Source organism: Toxotes jaculatrix, chromosome 12, assembly GCF_017976425.1.
Source record: "Toxotes jaculatrix isolate fToxJac2 chromosome 12, fToxJac2.pri, whole genome shotgun sequence".
Taxonomy (NCBI): domain Eukaryota; kingdom Metazoa; phylum Chordata; class Actinopteri; family Toxotidae; genus Toxotes; species Toxotes jaculatrix.
The window spans coordinates 24,680,050-24,692,730 of record NC_054405.1 but is presented as its reverse complement, the minus strand read 5'-3'; the positions used below and the strand labels follow the sequence as shown (position 1 = coordinate 24,692,730).

Below are 12,681 nucleotides of genomic sequence, written 5' to 3'. Positions count from 1 at the left end.
TAATGAGCCATTCAGAAACAAAAGGATTAGATTCTGCAGAGGCCCAAATGTGATCTCACGACACTATTTCTTTTGTATATGATATGCAGGCTGAGGGAGAAACACACACACACACACACACACACACACACACACACACACACACACACACACACACACACACACACACAGAGAGAGACTGGTGAGTCAGTATTTCAGGAATGTATCTCACCAGCCCAGTCGGTCATTTATTAACAAGTCCAGGGGGAAGCTAGCATTAGTGCACAGCTCTACTCTTGTGTGCGTGCGTGTGCGTGTGTGTGTGTGTGCGCGTGCGTGTGTGCGTGCGTGTGTGTGCGTGCGTGCGTGCGTGCGTGTGTGCCTGTGCCTGTGAACTGTGCTGTCTCAGGTGTATCAGGGCAGAATTTGCTGTATTTATTTGCTGGATAACCAACCTGGTCGGATGGGTTCTAGGCCAGAACGTACTCATTAAAAAAAGAAATAATAGTAATATATAATTTTTTTTATCCTTTTGAATCCTTTATCCGGTTTATAATGCAGTTAATGTTTAATTTGTTTGTATTTTTATTACAAAACTGCGACTGTGGACTAGTTTTCAATGCAGAGCCTCGAGCTTCCTCACGGGCTACATGAAAATCATATTATTTTATTGTTTGGAGCGAAAGGCTGCAGTTTCCTCTGAACAGATGGTGATGATGAAGGCATTCTGTGACCCTGCTGGTGTTAGCGAGGTTAGCAGGAGAATTACCCAGTCTCTGCCGTGGGTATTCTCACACAGGCGGCCCTAATCAGTCTGAACTCTGGAGTTAATGTACAGCTTTGAACCCTTACATAATAAATTGAGGGACAAGTGCAATATTATCACCAGGGCCTGAGTGGAGGCGAGAACAAGATATTCATCATGAAGCCTGGTTCACAGCCTCTGTGTGACGCATAATTTCCTATTCACGTTTCCATTTCCTTAGATATTAAATCATGCACTAAAACTATATGGAGAGAGATGAAGAAAGAAAGGATACAAGGGAATTTTTTGATTGGGCGTTCACAGCTGAATATAGTTTCGTAGGGACCCATATTATTAAAGAGTGAGGTATACACTCACATTTCATCAAAGCCCCTCATTCACCTTCACTGATGCTGATTAGTAATCTCTCTGCTCCATGCTAGCCCGCAGTCATACTGAAGCAGTTACATTAATTGACGCTGTTTTGTTTTGGTAACTCACAGCTGATGTGAGGAAGATAAACAATCGATGAGATGCTTTTCAGTCGGCACTTATATTTTCTGAGGTGCTAATTAGTACCTGCTTTCTATGTTGTGTAATTATAGCCTCAGCGCTGAGCAGTGTTTCAGGAACAGTCTCTTCTCTCCTTTTTAAAATCATAATTAATACAACTATTCATATTTGACTCGGAGGACACCTGATAATTTATGTTTGTTTGTCTGCTCTCGCTTTGCTCCGCTGCAGTTTGTGTTTTATTGAAGGAGAAAACTTTTCTCTTTCGGTTCAGGGAGTCTTTGGTGGGCATTTGGGCTCTTTTCATTTCGTACTGCCTCAGCTTCTTTTGATATCATCATAAGTGAGGTCAGAGAGTGAACTCAGAGTGAAGTTGGGCGGTGCTTTTAGCTCTCCAGTGAAGACAGGAGCAGAGTGTGAGGACCTCTGATGGAGTCGGTTGGGGGATTGTTGTGCGTTGCGGTTCATCAGATTCAAAGCAGGGGTCAGATGGTTTTCACTGGGAGTCTCTATATTTATATATTCCCCACTGTGCCCTGCTTTCCCATTTTTTGCACTTTACAGACCACAGTATGTGACATTTTAATCCTCTGAAGCTTATTGCACTTGTTGCAGCTTGGCTCTAACCTTAAATGGAATAAGTTCTCTTTTAAACTGTCAGGTTGGTAGATGATCTGAGGTAAATGTAAAAAATAATATATATAAATAAGCCTCTGGCTCTCGTGTGCTAACTGAATGTAGGCCTCAGCATTGGCTCCTGCGAGCTCCCGTGTTAAACAGTGGCACATAAATTGTGCATCTGCATTCTGCGTATCACACCATCTGTATTTGTTGCTGTTTCATGCCTGGCGGGTTTTCACAGTTTAGGCTAAAAATGAAAATCTATTACTGTGCTAAACAGTGAAGTCACAATTATTTATCACACTCTGGGCATCTGCTCCTGGGAACAAAGTGGTTTTATTGCACTGAAAACATTTTACGTTGAACTTGATCTTTATCAGCAAATAAAGTTTGCCCAGTGCAGATGTTTGCCTTTAAAAAAAACACTTTAAGGACTTTCCATCCACATTGGCCAAAAAGCTGAGGTTCAAAGATCAGTCTTGACCTTGGAAACAGCAGTTGAGCAAACAATCTCGCTTGGTCCCTTTTTATTCTAGGGCTATTTTATTTCAGGTTTATCCAGTAAATACTCAGAAAAGTCATTATTGTAGATGATCCATTACTGAAGCCTGTTCTCTGAGGAAACTGGCTTCTCTGTGCCTCTTTGACTGCTTATATGTGAAAAGTTTAGAAGTCCGCTTTTGTTTTTTTGATTCTGAGCGACTGACGATAAAACTCTGAGTTTAACCAATGATGTTTTAAATGGTTTCTTCCTTTCTACTAAACTTCACTGTAGCTGCAAATGCCTCGAGTATTGTTGAGAAGTTTTAGCTCCTCTGATCTCCTCTCCTCTCCTCTCCTCTCCTCTCCTCTCCTCTGATCTCCTCTCCTCTCCTCTCCTCTCCTCTGATCTCCTCTCCTCTCCTCTCCTCTCCTCTCTTCTGTGACATATTTAAGGCTTTGACTTAAATTGGCCTCCTCTCCCTCACACCAGCTGAGACTCTGCCCTCTAACTCGAGCAGCATGAAATGGATAAACGCAACTCTAATGTGATTTTGTCCTCTAAAAATATACAGTAAGTCACGATGCAGTACAAGCCGATGCTTTACTTTTTTCTGCACTTTTCTTACATATTCATGAACGAGTGAGTCCTTCTCTTCTTCTTTATCTTTACCGGCCTACTTGTTTACACATGACTAACTGTACCGCGCCTCTTTCATGCCATCTGTGAGTTCTCTCTAAACACACCCTGGTTCTCTCCTCAGTCTTCAGTTGAAAAGTGTCTGAGCTCATTTGCTGGTCTCAGACTCTACAGTCCACATTGTTGATTTTACACACTAAGCCATCAGCTAAAATCATGCATGTTTTACATTACTGCTGACATGTCTGAAAATCGTACGTAAAGTTTTTCAGATTGAGATTTGAAACGTGGTTAAGATCCTGTAGGTAAGAGAGATGTAGTTATGATCAGGGAGGAGAATCCAAGGGGACTTTAAAGGGGGCTAAAAGTGAGAGCTGGTTTTGCTGTGGGTTGATTATCATAGCATATTGAAAAGAAGTGAAAAGAAAATGGATAGCCTGGTAATTAGTAGGTAAATTATACACTGTTTGCTGTTAATGGCTCTGGTAGTGTTTCTGTTGAGGGCACACTCTGAGGAGGAAGGAGAGAGAAGTTGTAATTTCAATATTTGGCTCAATATTTGTAATTAAAAAATTACACAATCTGTTAGAAGCAAACGGCTTCACACCTTGTTTTTTTTGTGCAAGCTGTTCTCTTTCAGAACCAGCGTTTGGAGAAAATCTCACCGGTGTTTTCAGAGTGGTGATGATAATTTCCTGTTCTGCCCACAAGTGTGCAAAAAAAAAAAAATTGAAATTACATCTACTAAATATTTACATCCATGTTCATCTGTTTTTCAGTACTTATCACCTTGTCTCAGTCCCTCCTCGCTCTCTGTTCATACCTTTCCTCGCTCTGCGTTTCTCACTCTCTCTCGCCCGTACTCACCTCAGTGTTGTCGGAGCAGTTCGTTCAGGCAGAACACTGATTCACAGATAACATGCAAACGCTGAAACCTGCTGTTTTTATCTCCTCTTTGTCTCTTTTTTCCTCCTCTTTCCATCTCTCCTCTTGCTGTCCTTTGTCTCCATTTTCCCTTCATGTCTCTAATGTTTTCTTTGTCTCTGCTTATTTTTGTCTTTTCTTGACGTGTCTTATCTTTAGCGCCTTTTTGTCTGTTTCTTGGCGTCGACTTTGCTTCATCTCTTGATGTCTCTTCTTGTTTTAGCTTCTCTTGTCTCACCTTTAAGTGTGTGCGTGTCCATTGTTGTGTGCTGGATTTGAATTATGTTTTTGATGTCTTTATCTTTCTTTGATGTTTCTTTATCTTTTAGTTCTCCTAGGTTTTTATTCTCTTTAACTCCTCCCTTTTTCATGGTCTTGGCTCACATGTCTCATCTTGACATCTTTCTAAAACCAAATTTTCCATCCAGTAAAAAATTAGTTCACTTTTGTCCATTTAACAAGAAAAATGCCAAAAATTCTCATGTTCCATCTTGTAAGAAATGTGAGGATTTGCTGGATTTGTCCATTCAGTATCACCGTAAATACCTTTCATTCTTGTACTGTTGGACGAGCAAAATCCATAGTTCGTCTTCTGTGCGGGACCCTGTCTTTTTTCCTCGCTGACCAAAACTTGTCCACTAAACAGCATAGTTCCTCTGTAAATGATAAAAGTTGTGCAAAAAAAAAGTTGTTTTATAAAAACCTACATGCCGGAGCTGATGGCGCAGCAGCAGCTTTACGTGTTAACTTTACTTCACTGCAGGAAATTTGTGGAGCAGAACAGAAAAAAACTGTAATTTATGTCACGTCCAGCCCAACCTATAGAGAATCAGCTGGCTGATTTATGTGCTGTGCTCCGTATTACTGCCGCCATTACTGCGGTGGTAGAATCAAGCTGAATCATTCGCTGACAGTGAAAGCAGAGGTGTTGGGTTGATCACGGTTGGCAGTCAGCCATCGTGACAGATGAAGTGACCAGACTTAAGTTCCAAATGTGGTTTGAGTTTTTCCAGTCTGAAATCAAACGGGTTATGACTTTGAGGAAAAAAAGAAAACAAAAAAACACTTTGTCACTTTGTTCTGTGTAATTATTAAACCTCCTCCACCTTTGAATTGCACTTTTTGCATTGCAATCAGATGAAATCCATAATTTAACAAAAATCACATGAAATAGTTCAAATGGAGTTTTGGCCTCCTGCTAAAGCTGGAGAGAGAGGCTGCTGCTGGGCTTCAGTGGTCCCTGTTTGTTTCATTGTTGGCCTCTCTGAGTGCAAACATGAGGATTTAATGGTGATGAATTAAAGTGAAATTAATGTCATGTAGCAGAAGAAAGGCTGTTTGTTAACTTCATCCCTCAGCCCGGATTTGTCTGCGCCCGATCTGGTTAACAAAGACACTGTTTCTAAATTAACTCAAATAAATGTTTGGAATTCCTCCTCTGCAATCTCTTTTTACTTGTCGGCCGAAAACTGATCATTAGTTGCAGCTCAAATGTTCCTCTGTTTAACATCCCTGCTTTTTTTTTTTCCTGTTCTTCTCATTTCTTTTCTTCCTTTTCTCTTTCCTCTGCTCTGCCCTGATCCACTTGGACTGCCATATATATTATATGTGGGTGCGATATCCATTATCCATCTCTTTCAGGGATCAGATCAGCAGAGCTCCTAAATCTGACTCTGGTAGATCTGCCAGCGTCAGTGACTGCTGGGGCCGCTGGCTGTCATGTTACTGACCTCACTCCTGCTCTCCCTGCTAATCTCTGCTGCTGTTGACTTGGAAAACTTTACTCAGTAGGAGATTGTTGGCAACAATAAATGTCAGGTTTCAGTGTCAGTCCCTCAATCAAAGTGTTATTTCTCTGTCTTTTTTCTATTTCCACTGACATTCAACAATCATAAAGGAAGAAATCCATCATAGAGAAGGCACAGGGACCAATTTTTCTTTCCACTGTAGCCTCAATAGAAAATAAGATGATGCACCCGCTGGGTTTTGAGTAAGGGCTAATACTGAAGAAAACAGTCAAACATCCTCTGTTGCTGCTGTGCTTTCTGTTGCTCAGATATGATGCACACAATTAAGAGTCAGCTGGTTCTTTGGCTGAAGGATATGACCAAAGATCTGTTGATAACATAAGGTTGTATATAGATTAAAGAGAATTGATTTAGAAATACAGTCTCTTAACTACTGATGTAATTTCTGTTCAAACAGGGTTTGGTTTGAAACATAAAGCAGAAACGTCTCACTTAAAGATTTGTGATGGCTTTATTAGTAAGATTTGATGTTTGCTTCAAATCTGTGTTTTATTCAGTCAAATCTTTGTTGGCAGGTGTGAAAACATAGGCATCATCTGCATACGTAGCTAGTAACCCAACTACATCCATGATAAATAACCACACACACGAGATGAGCACAGCTTTACGTGTAGTTGTAAGTCCAGAAAGACATTAACTACCGTAAATGTTACAGAAATGTTCAGCTGATCTGCTAGCAGCTGCTGTACTAGCAGCTACTGTCCTCTTGCTGATATTGTGCCGATGGGATGAATACGTCTGTCACTGTATTGATTAGGGCCAAACATCATTTCATGGTCTCCATGGAAAACCAATTTCATGCTTTCTTTAAAAGAGTCAGCTTTTTGGTCATGGTGGCTCTGCGCTGATCTGACCGACATTGAGAAATGAAGGCAAGAAAACTTTGAATGACTGACAACACAAAACTGTAGATTTTTTTGTGACAGTATTTTGTCAGTAACGTCAGTATTTTTAATTTTTGGTTTATAGTTCAGCTGTACTTCCTGTCTCCTATTTGAATTTTTTTTTTTTTTTTTTTTTTTGTCTAGTGAGGTAGATGTTACTGCATTTACACGACAGTCCCATTTCTTTGTGGACTAATTGGTTAGCCAGCTGTCGTGTCAGCTCTAAGAGTTATCAGTTATCACCCTCATGGTCTTTTACTCATACAAGGCAAAATGGCTTAATGCTTTTGCTCTGTTATTAAAGATTCCTAAAATACCAAGGAACCACCAAAAAAGATTTAGACAGCCAAAGGACGGCTTCATATTTCCCTTTCATATCTCATCTCTGGCATGTTATTGGGCTCAGACGTCTTCACAGCAGAGTTTCATTAAACCAGGGACAGTGCGAGTCCAGATGTATCCATCATGGTTAACTGTGGTCTGTCACAGAGACAATCCCTCTCAGCAGGACCAGTGAGCTACACTGTCGTATCACCTCCTGAGATGGAAACCCGTCACTGACTCCAGATTGATTGTCCAGTTATTCACTTACTGTCCAGTGTTTGATGGAATCAATTATCCAACTGTCTGAAAAACAGTAGGAATGGAAATAATTCATTTGGGAAGAATTTGAATATGAGAGAAATGTCAGTATGGGAGAGATGAAGTTTTCATCAGGAAACTGATTCTGTTGTCAAATGTTTGTGTTTAGTGAGCGGATGGAAATTGTAATTAGTTCTGTATATTTGGTTGGTAATTTGTTGCTCGCAATTTGAGACGGTAGGACATGTTTTTAATAGTCTTTATCATGTTTTGGCAGGAGAAATGAAAGCACAGTGCAGTGTGGAGGTAGGTGATAAATGGGGATGAGAAATAAATTTTACTCAGAGTGTGAAGGGGGGGACGACAGCGAGATAGAGGTGAGGTGGATGCTCTAAACGGGAATTAAGTAATTTATGGCTTTTGTAAAACCGTATTAGCGAAAGGTCGACATCAACAGATCTCTGTCACATCTGATGGTGACCTGGAATAGACAGAGATTTAAAAGGCACCTTCACAATGCAATGAATAAAATAGCTAATTAGAGCAGAGATCCAACAGAAATGTGTGATAAAGAGATCATTTATCACCACACATAATATTGGCGGCTTTTGTTTTTCTTTTAGCTTCAGATGAAAGTGCTGAGACCTCATTTGCGGGAACACCCTCTTTGTTTGAGAGGCTGAGAAAAGGTCATTTCAGCGATGGTAATATTGTCTGGAGTCTGGAAAAGCAGCGTTTGAATGTCAGTTCCTGGCAAACCAGTAACACGTTTACCAGATTATCTGTTTTAAAAATGTAAAGTTTGGCAAAACGGCTGTCACGATGATGAAAACAAATGCCCTTCTTTTTATGTTACAGTCGTCTTTTATATTCCTCTGTTCTCACATGCTGTAGGCTGACACATTCTTTTGGCATAAGTTTGAAAAACTTGACATGCTTCATTGAAAATCAGTGTTTAAGTATTAAACACGGACCACTTGTAGGTTTGAAAAGTCAGATGTAGTCAGACTGGATTCACATCAGTTACAGTGCATTCCAACAGTGACCCAGTTTTGCCCCTGAAAAAAAGTACTATCAAATATTAAAAGCAGATTATTAAATAGTCAGCATAGTCCTCTTCTCTGCTGTACATTCATATGTTCCCTGTCTTCCATGCGCTGCTTTTGTTTGTTGCTAGTGTTGTTAGCAGGTTACCGGTGTTGTTTGCAGCAGATTCAGTGGAGTTCTTGCTCTGTTGCTGTGTAGGAGGCACCTGTCAAGCCTACAAGCGGTAAGCTTTTGATACTATAGCACAAGACCTGCAGTTCATATGCAGATCCGTTGCAGAGGAGCTCAATAACCTGTTAAACAGGAGATCCTTGCTTACGGCTGTTGCATTCTGTGGTGGCTGAGAGAGCTGATGTTGTTGTTGTTGTGTTGTCCGCTCAGTATTTGCAGTGTACTTCTTCACACCACACACACACACACACACACACTCATATATATACACACAGCAGCTAAATTAAGTATTGAACCACGTGTTCAATGCTCATTTGCTCGTATCGACACTTCACAAAATTCAGTGGCTAGATTTTATGAATCCAAGCGAAGAAGCTAACAGGGTGGATTCTGTGTAAACGTGTGGTCACGGCCGCATTTAAATCATGGCTGAAATTGGTGGTGAAATTATTGCTCCACAAGCCAAACTACTCCCAAACTGAGCTAAGTGACAGTTACCAAGCAACACTGGAGAGCTGCTGTAACGTACATGATCGTAACTGACAAGTGCTTGTATGCGTCCACCATATTAGCCGTTAGCTTGCTGGGCACAGTAGTTCACCAACTCACCCTGTGAGGAGTCATTATGTCACCAAGCTTCTGACCTTTGCTGCACCACTCTCTGGTGTCAGAGTCTTTACACATGTATAACACATTTTCCAGATTTATTACATAACAGTTAAGCTTTTCAGTAGAGACTCCATGAGCTAAACAGGTTGCAAGGCTCAGTAAAGAACAAAGGACAGAGACGGAAGTAAAACTGATTGAGAAGGATAGAAAGGGACCAGCAGGAGAGGAATGCAGTTAATGATAGGGTGAAAGACACACAGACAGAAAGACGCACTCTGTGGACAGACACCACCAGTCTCAGTGAAACCAGACAGACCTGCTAACCTGCCCAGCTACAGTCTATGATGAGTTTCAGCTGGGTGAGAGGAGGGAGGGAGGGAGGATGGAGGGTAGTGATGATGGTGAGGGGAGGTCAGCTCATTCTTCATTAGGCTGTAATTGAATTTCCGCAGCCCATGCAGGGAGGATGTTCAGCCCTCGCTCTCCCTGCGGGGGAGTGTTGGCTCACTCCAGCTTCCCAACCTCCCCAGTACTTTCAAGGTTAGCTCAGCTAATGGGCTACTTTCTCCACAGATTTCCTTGCTCGCCATCTGTCATCTACATGTCTGACTACGTAGGCGTGCAGGTACCAGCTCCACCACGTGATGCTGCTTAAATAGAGGACAGCAGAGTACTAGAGACCCTGTTCAGTACCACATTTGGCCCTGATATCAGCTGACATGTGGCAGTGTCCCTGTGTTAAAGCTGACTATGCAGACTTGGAAGTATCACGGCTGCAGCGTTAGAAGATGTTGATCTGCAGGTAATATTAGGCGCTGTGATGTCTGTGTTCCAAACCTTGGTGTTTTATCCTTCTACCTCTGTTCTGTTGCAGTGGTGACAGTGGATTAGTGACAACAACACAACACCGACCAAATTCATTTGCCAAGATCTACCCCCCACATACAGCAGCAGGTTTCAAAAATGGTCTTTTCTTGACATCTCCCCTTCTCTGCTCAGCGTACTGAGAATAATTCATTCATCCAGCAAAAATGCAGCTAGTATATATTTTTTATATCTTCAGGTTTTGAGCCGTTTGGACAATTAGACAATTTGAAGACGTCAACTCAGGCTCTGAAATTATTCAGTTACTGAATTATTCATCAGAATTGTTGTTGATTATTTTTTGCAGATTGATTAATCAACTAATCATCTCAGCTCTAGATGAGTTGATTAACCAATGATGTCACGTGATTCAGTCTCTTCATCAGTCTCTTCATCAGTCTCTTCATTGTTTTTTTTGATTGTGTCCTTCATAAGGTTTTTACTCAGACTCTCCTTCTTTGCAGCCACAATGCCTTTTTCCAAAGTCTATTAAATAACATTTAAGACCATTCTCATGCAAAGCGAGTGCTGAAGTGGAGTTTTGAGAGTGTGTTGAATGCAGCAGGGAGCCTCATTTCATCACTGTTAAACTGCATCAGGGTTTTTTTTTTTTCTTTTTCTCCTCTCTGCTTCGCTCTTCAGCCGCGTTGTGGTTTAATTTTTGTTAGATAATTTTGTTTCCTCTAATAAAGCTGTGCTTTCAGGGCCAGTGGGTAAAAGGTGATGTTTTTACATGAGAGGCAGCAGAAAGCAGTGGAGCACGTTATCATGTTGTAGCAAGTGTTTGTTTTTTTCCCTCCTTTTTAATTGGAGTGTACTTTGGAGATGAGAGCTGTTCTCCGGGGAGGCTGACTTCATTAGCACCTGTAAGTGTTCAGGCATGTTAGTGGAAAGGGGGAGACTGAGAGAGAAAGGCACATTGGAAGAGTTGTCTTTAATGTTTGTCAGGGAATATTTGGGTTTGAGATCACAAACTGGGCCAAAAGTTATCCAGTATTCCTCCTCTTCCCAGACGAAACGTGTCTGATTTTGTTGGATGAATACGAAATCACAGGCCGAGACCTGTTCTTTGTTTTGTCTCGTTTCCATAAAGAGGTTATCATAATTATCATTATTAGTATTATTATTATTATTATTATTATTTCTGTTTAATTAAAGTTTAAATTGAGAACTGGAGCTGCTCCCAAAGGAGTGTCGTTGGCATCTGTAATAGCGGAAATAACTGGCATGCTCCCAGCTTAATGGCGGCAATCTCACTACGAAAACAATCATAAACATAATTTAACCATTAACCACAAGGTAAAAGAGAAGGGGAGGAAAAGGGGAAAGAAATGAGCGATGAGAAATGGCCAGTATGAGACAGGAGGGTGTCTGAGCGAAAGACTTTTTATTATGTTTTAATAACTTTCCCCCGGAGAGCAGAGAGGCCATTATGGCTGTTCAGCAAGTTAAAAACAAAGCAGCTCTAAGGAACGGACGGCTAGTGGATAAGATTGGAAAATAGCTGTATGTTAGCTGCACTGATTTGCAGCACATGGTGACTGGTGATTTATTAATTAGGATGCATGTGGGTGTCATGCTTGTTGTGTGCATGCTCTGCAGAAAAAAAGAAAGCTAATTATGTGTGATGTATGACGGCTGTGAACATTAGCTTTAATGAACACCGCTCTTCATCTTTCCTTCCTCTGTTCATCCATCTCTTCTTTTCTGTGCTTGTCATTTACCTCCTTTATTCCTTCTCCTTACTCTCGTCTTGTTTTTGTTGATTTTATTCGTTTTTGCTTATGATTTATTTTTGATCCCTGCATTGTGTATACTATCATTTAAAGAATGAAAAACATTGGAGATCGATGTTATCTGATGAGGTTTTGGGTGCAGGTAACACAGAAACTCAGAAACAAGCTTTCTAACATCTGATCTGCTGCTTGTTGTCATAAAAATTTTCCCTGCTTTTAAAAAGATTATAGAGAGAGGCCTGCAGTCCACAGGTGGGATCCTTCCAAAATTCTTGCATTAATTGGAGAATGTTTAAACTTAACCACCTCACACTACCTGCTCAACTCCAAACACTCAGAGGAGCAGCAGTTAAATGCAGTTGTTTATGTTAATGATGTCAAAGATGTGTATTTACGAGCCGAAAAGTCCTTAAACACAACACTGATTCAAACAAAATCTTTTTCAAGAAAGACCAGTGACTCTCTCAAGGACTAACAATCCCCACGGGGATGTTTTTGCAGCGGTTGACAGCAGCGGTGCGAGAGCCGCTCGACAGGATGAGGTTTGGAGATTTAGAGTGAACACAACATCAGTGCTGCCTTGTTAACACTGACTAACAGTGGCTCTGTCTCTGTAGCTGTTACTGTCCTGTCTTCCTGAAGTCAGTTTGTCCTCTGCCTTCCTCTGTGGTATCACTGCTTCCACTTCATTTCATCCTCCTCTTTTTTTAATGTTACCATCAGTTATTTGCAGTGAAATATCAGATTCTTGTTTGGGCTGTTTTCTTGCTTCACCTTTCTGTTGTGTGTAGGTGAGTTTATGATTAAATGTCGAACTGGTTGAGTCATTTTGGGTGAGTCATTCATGGCAGACTGCAGAATACGACCAGACATAGCTTGTAGGTGACCAGCAAGGTGCCAGGGACTGACTTTACTGATCAGCACCAACAACAAATCTGTACATACACACTGGTCTTGTGAACGTGTGAGTATGAATCACTGACTGAATACTGTGAAGCAGGTGTAGAAAGCTGACTGTTGGTCCAAAGATTTGAATTTGAGCCCAGAAGTTGTATCTTCCTTCTGTGTCACAGTCTGC

General features: G+C 41.1%; 1 protein-coding gene across 1 annotated transcript in view; it reads left to right on the top strand.

Moving 5' to 3' along the window:
* The window catches only part of LOC121190476 (polypeptide N-acetylgalactosaminyltransferase 10-like), a 68,517-nt gene that overhangs the window by 28,794 nt on the left and 27,042 nt on the right, over positions 1 to 12,681 (top strand). The window lies entirely within an intron of this gene.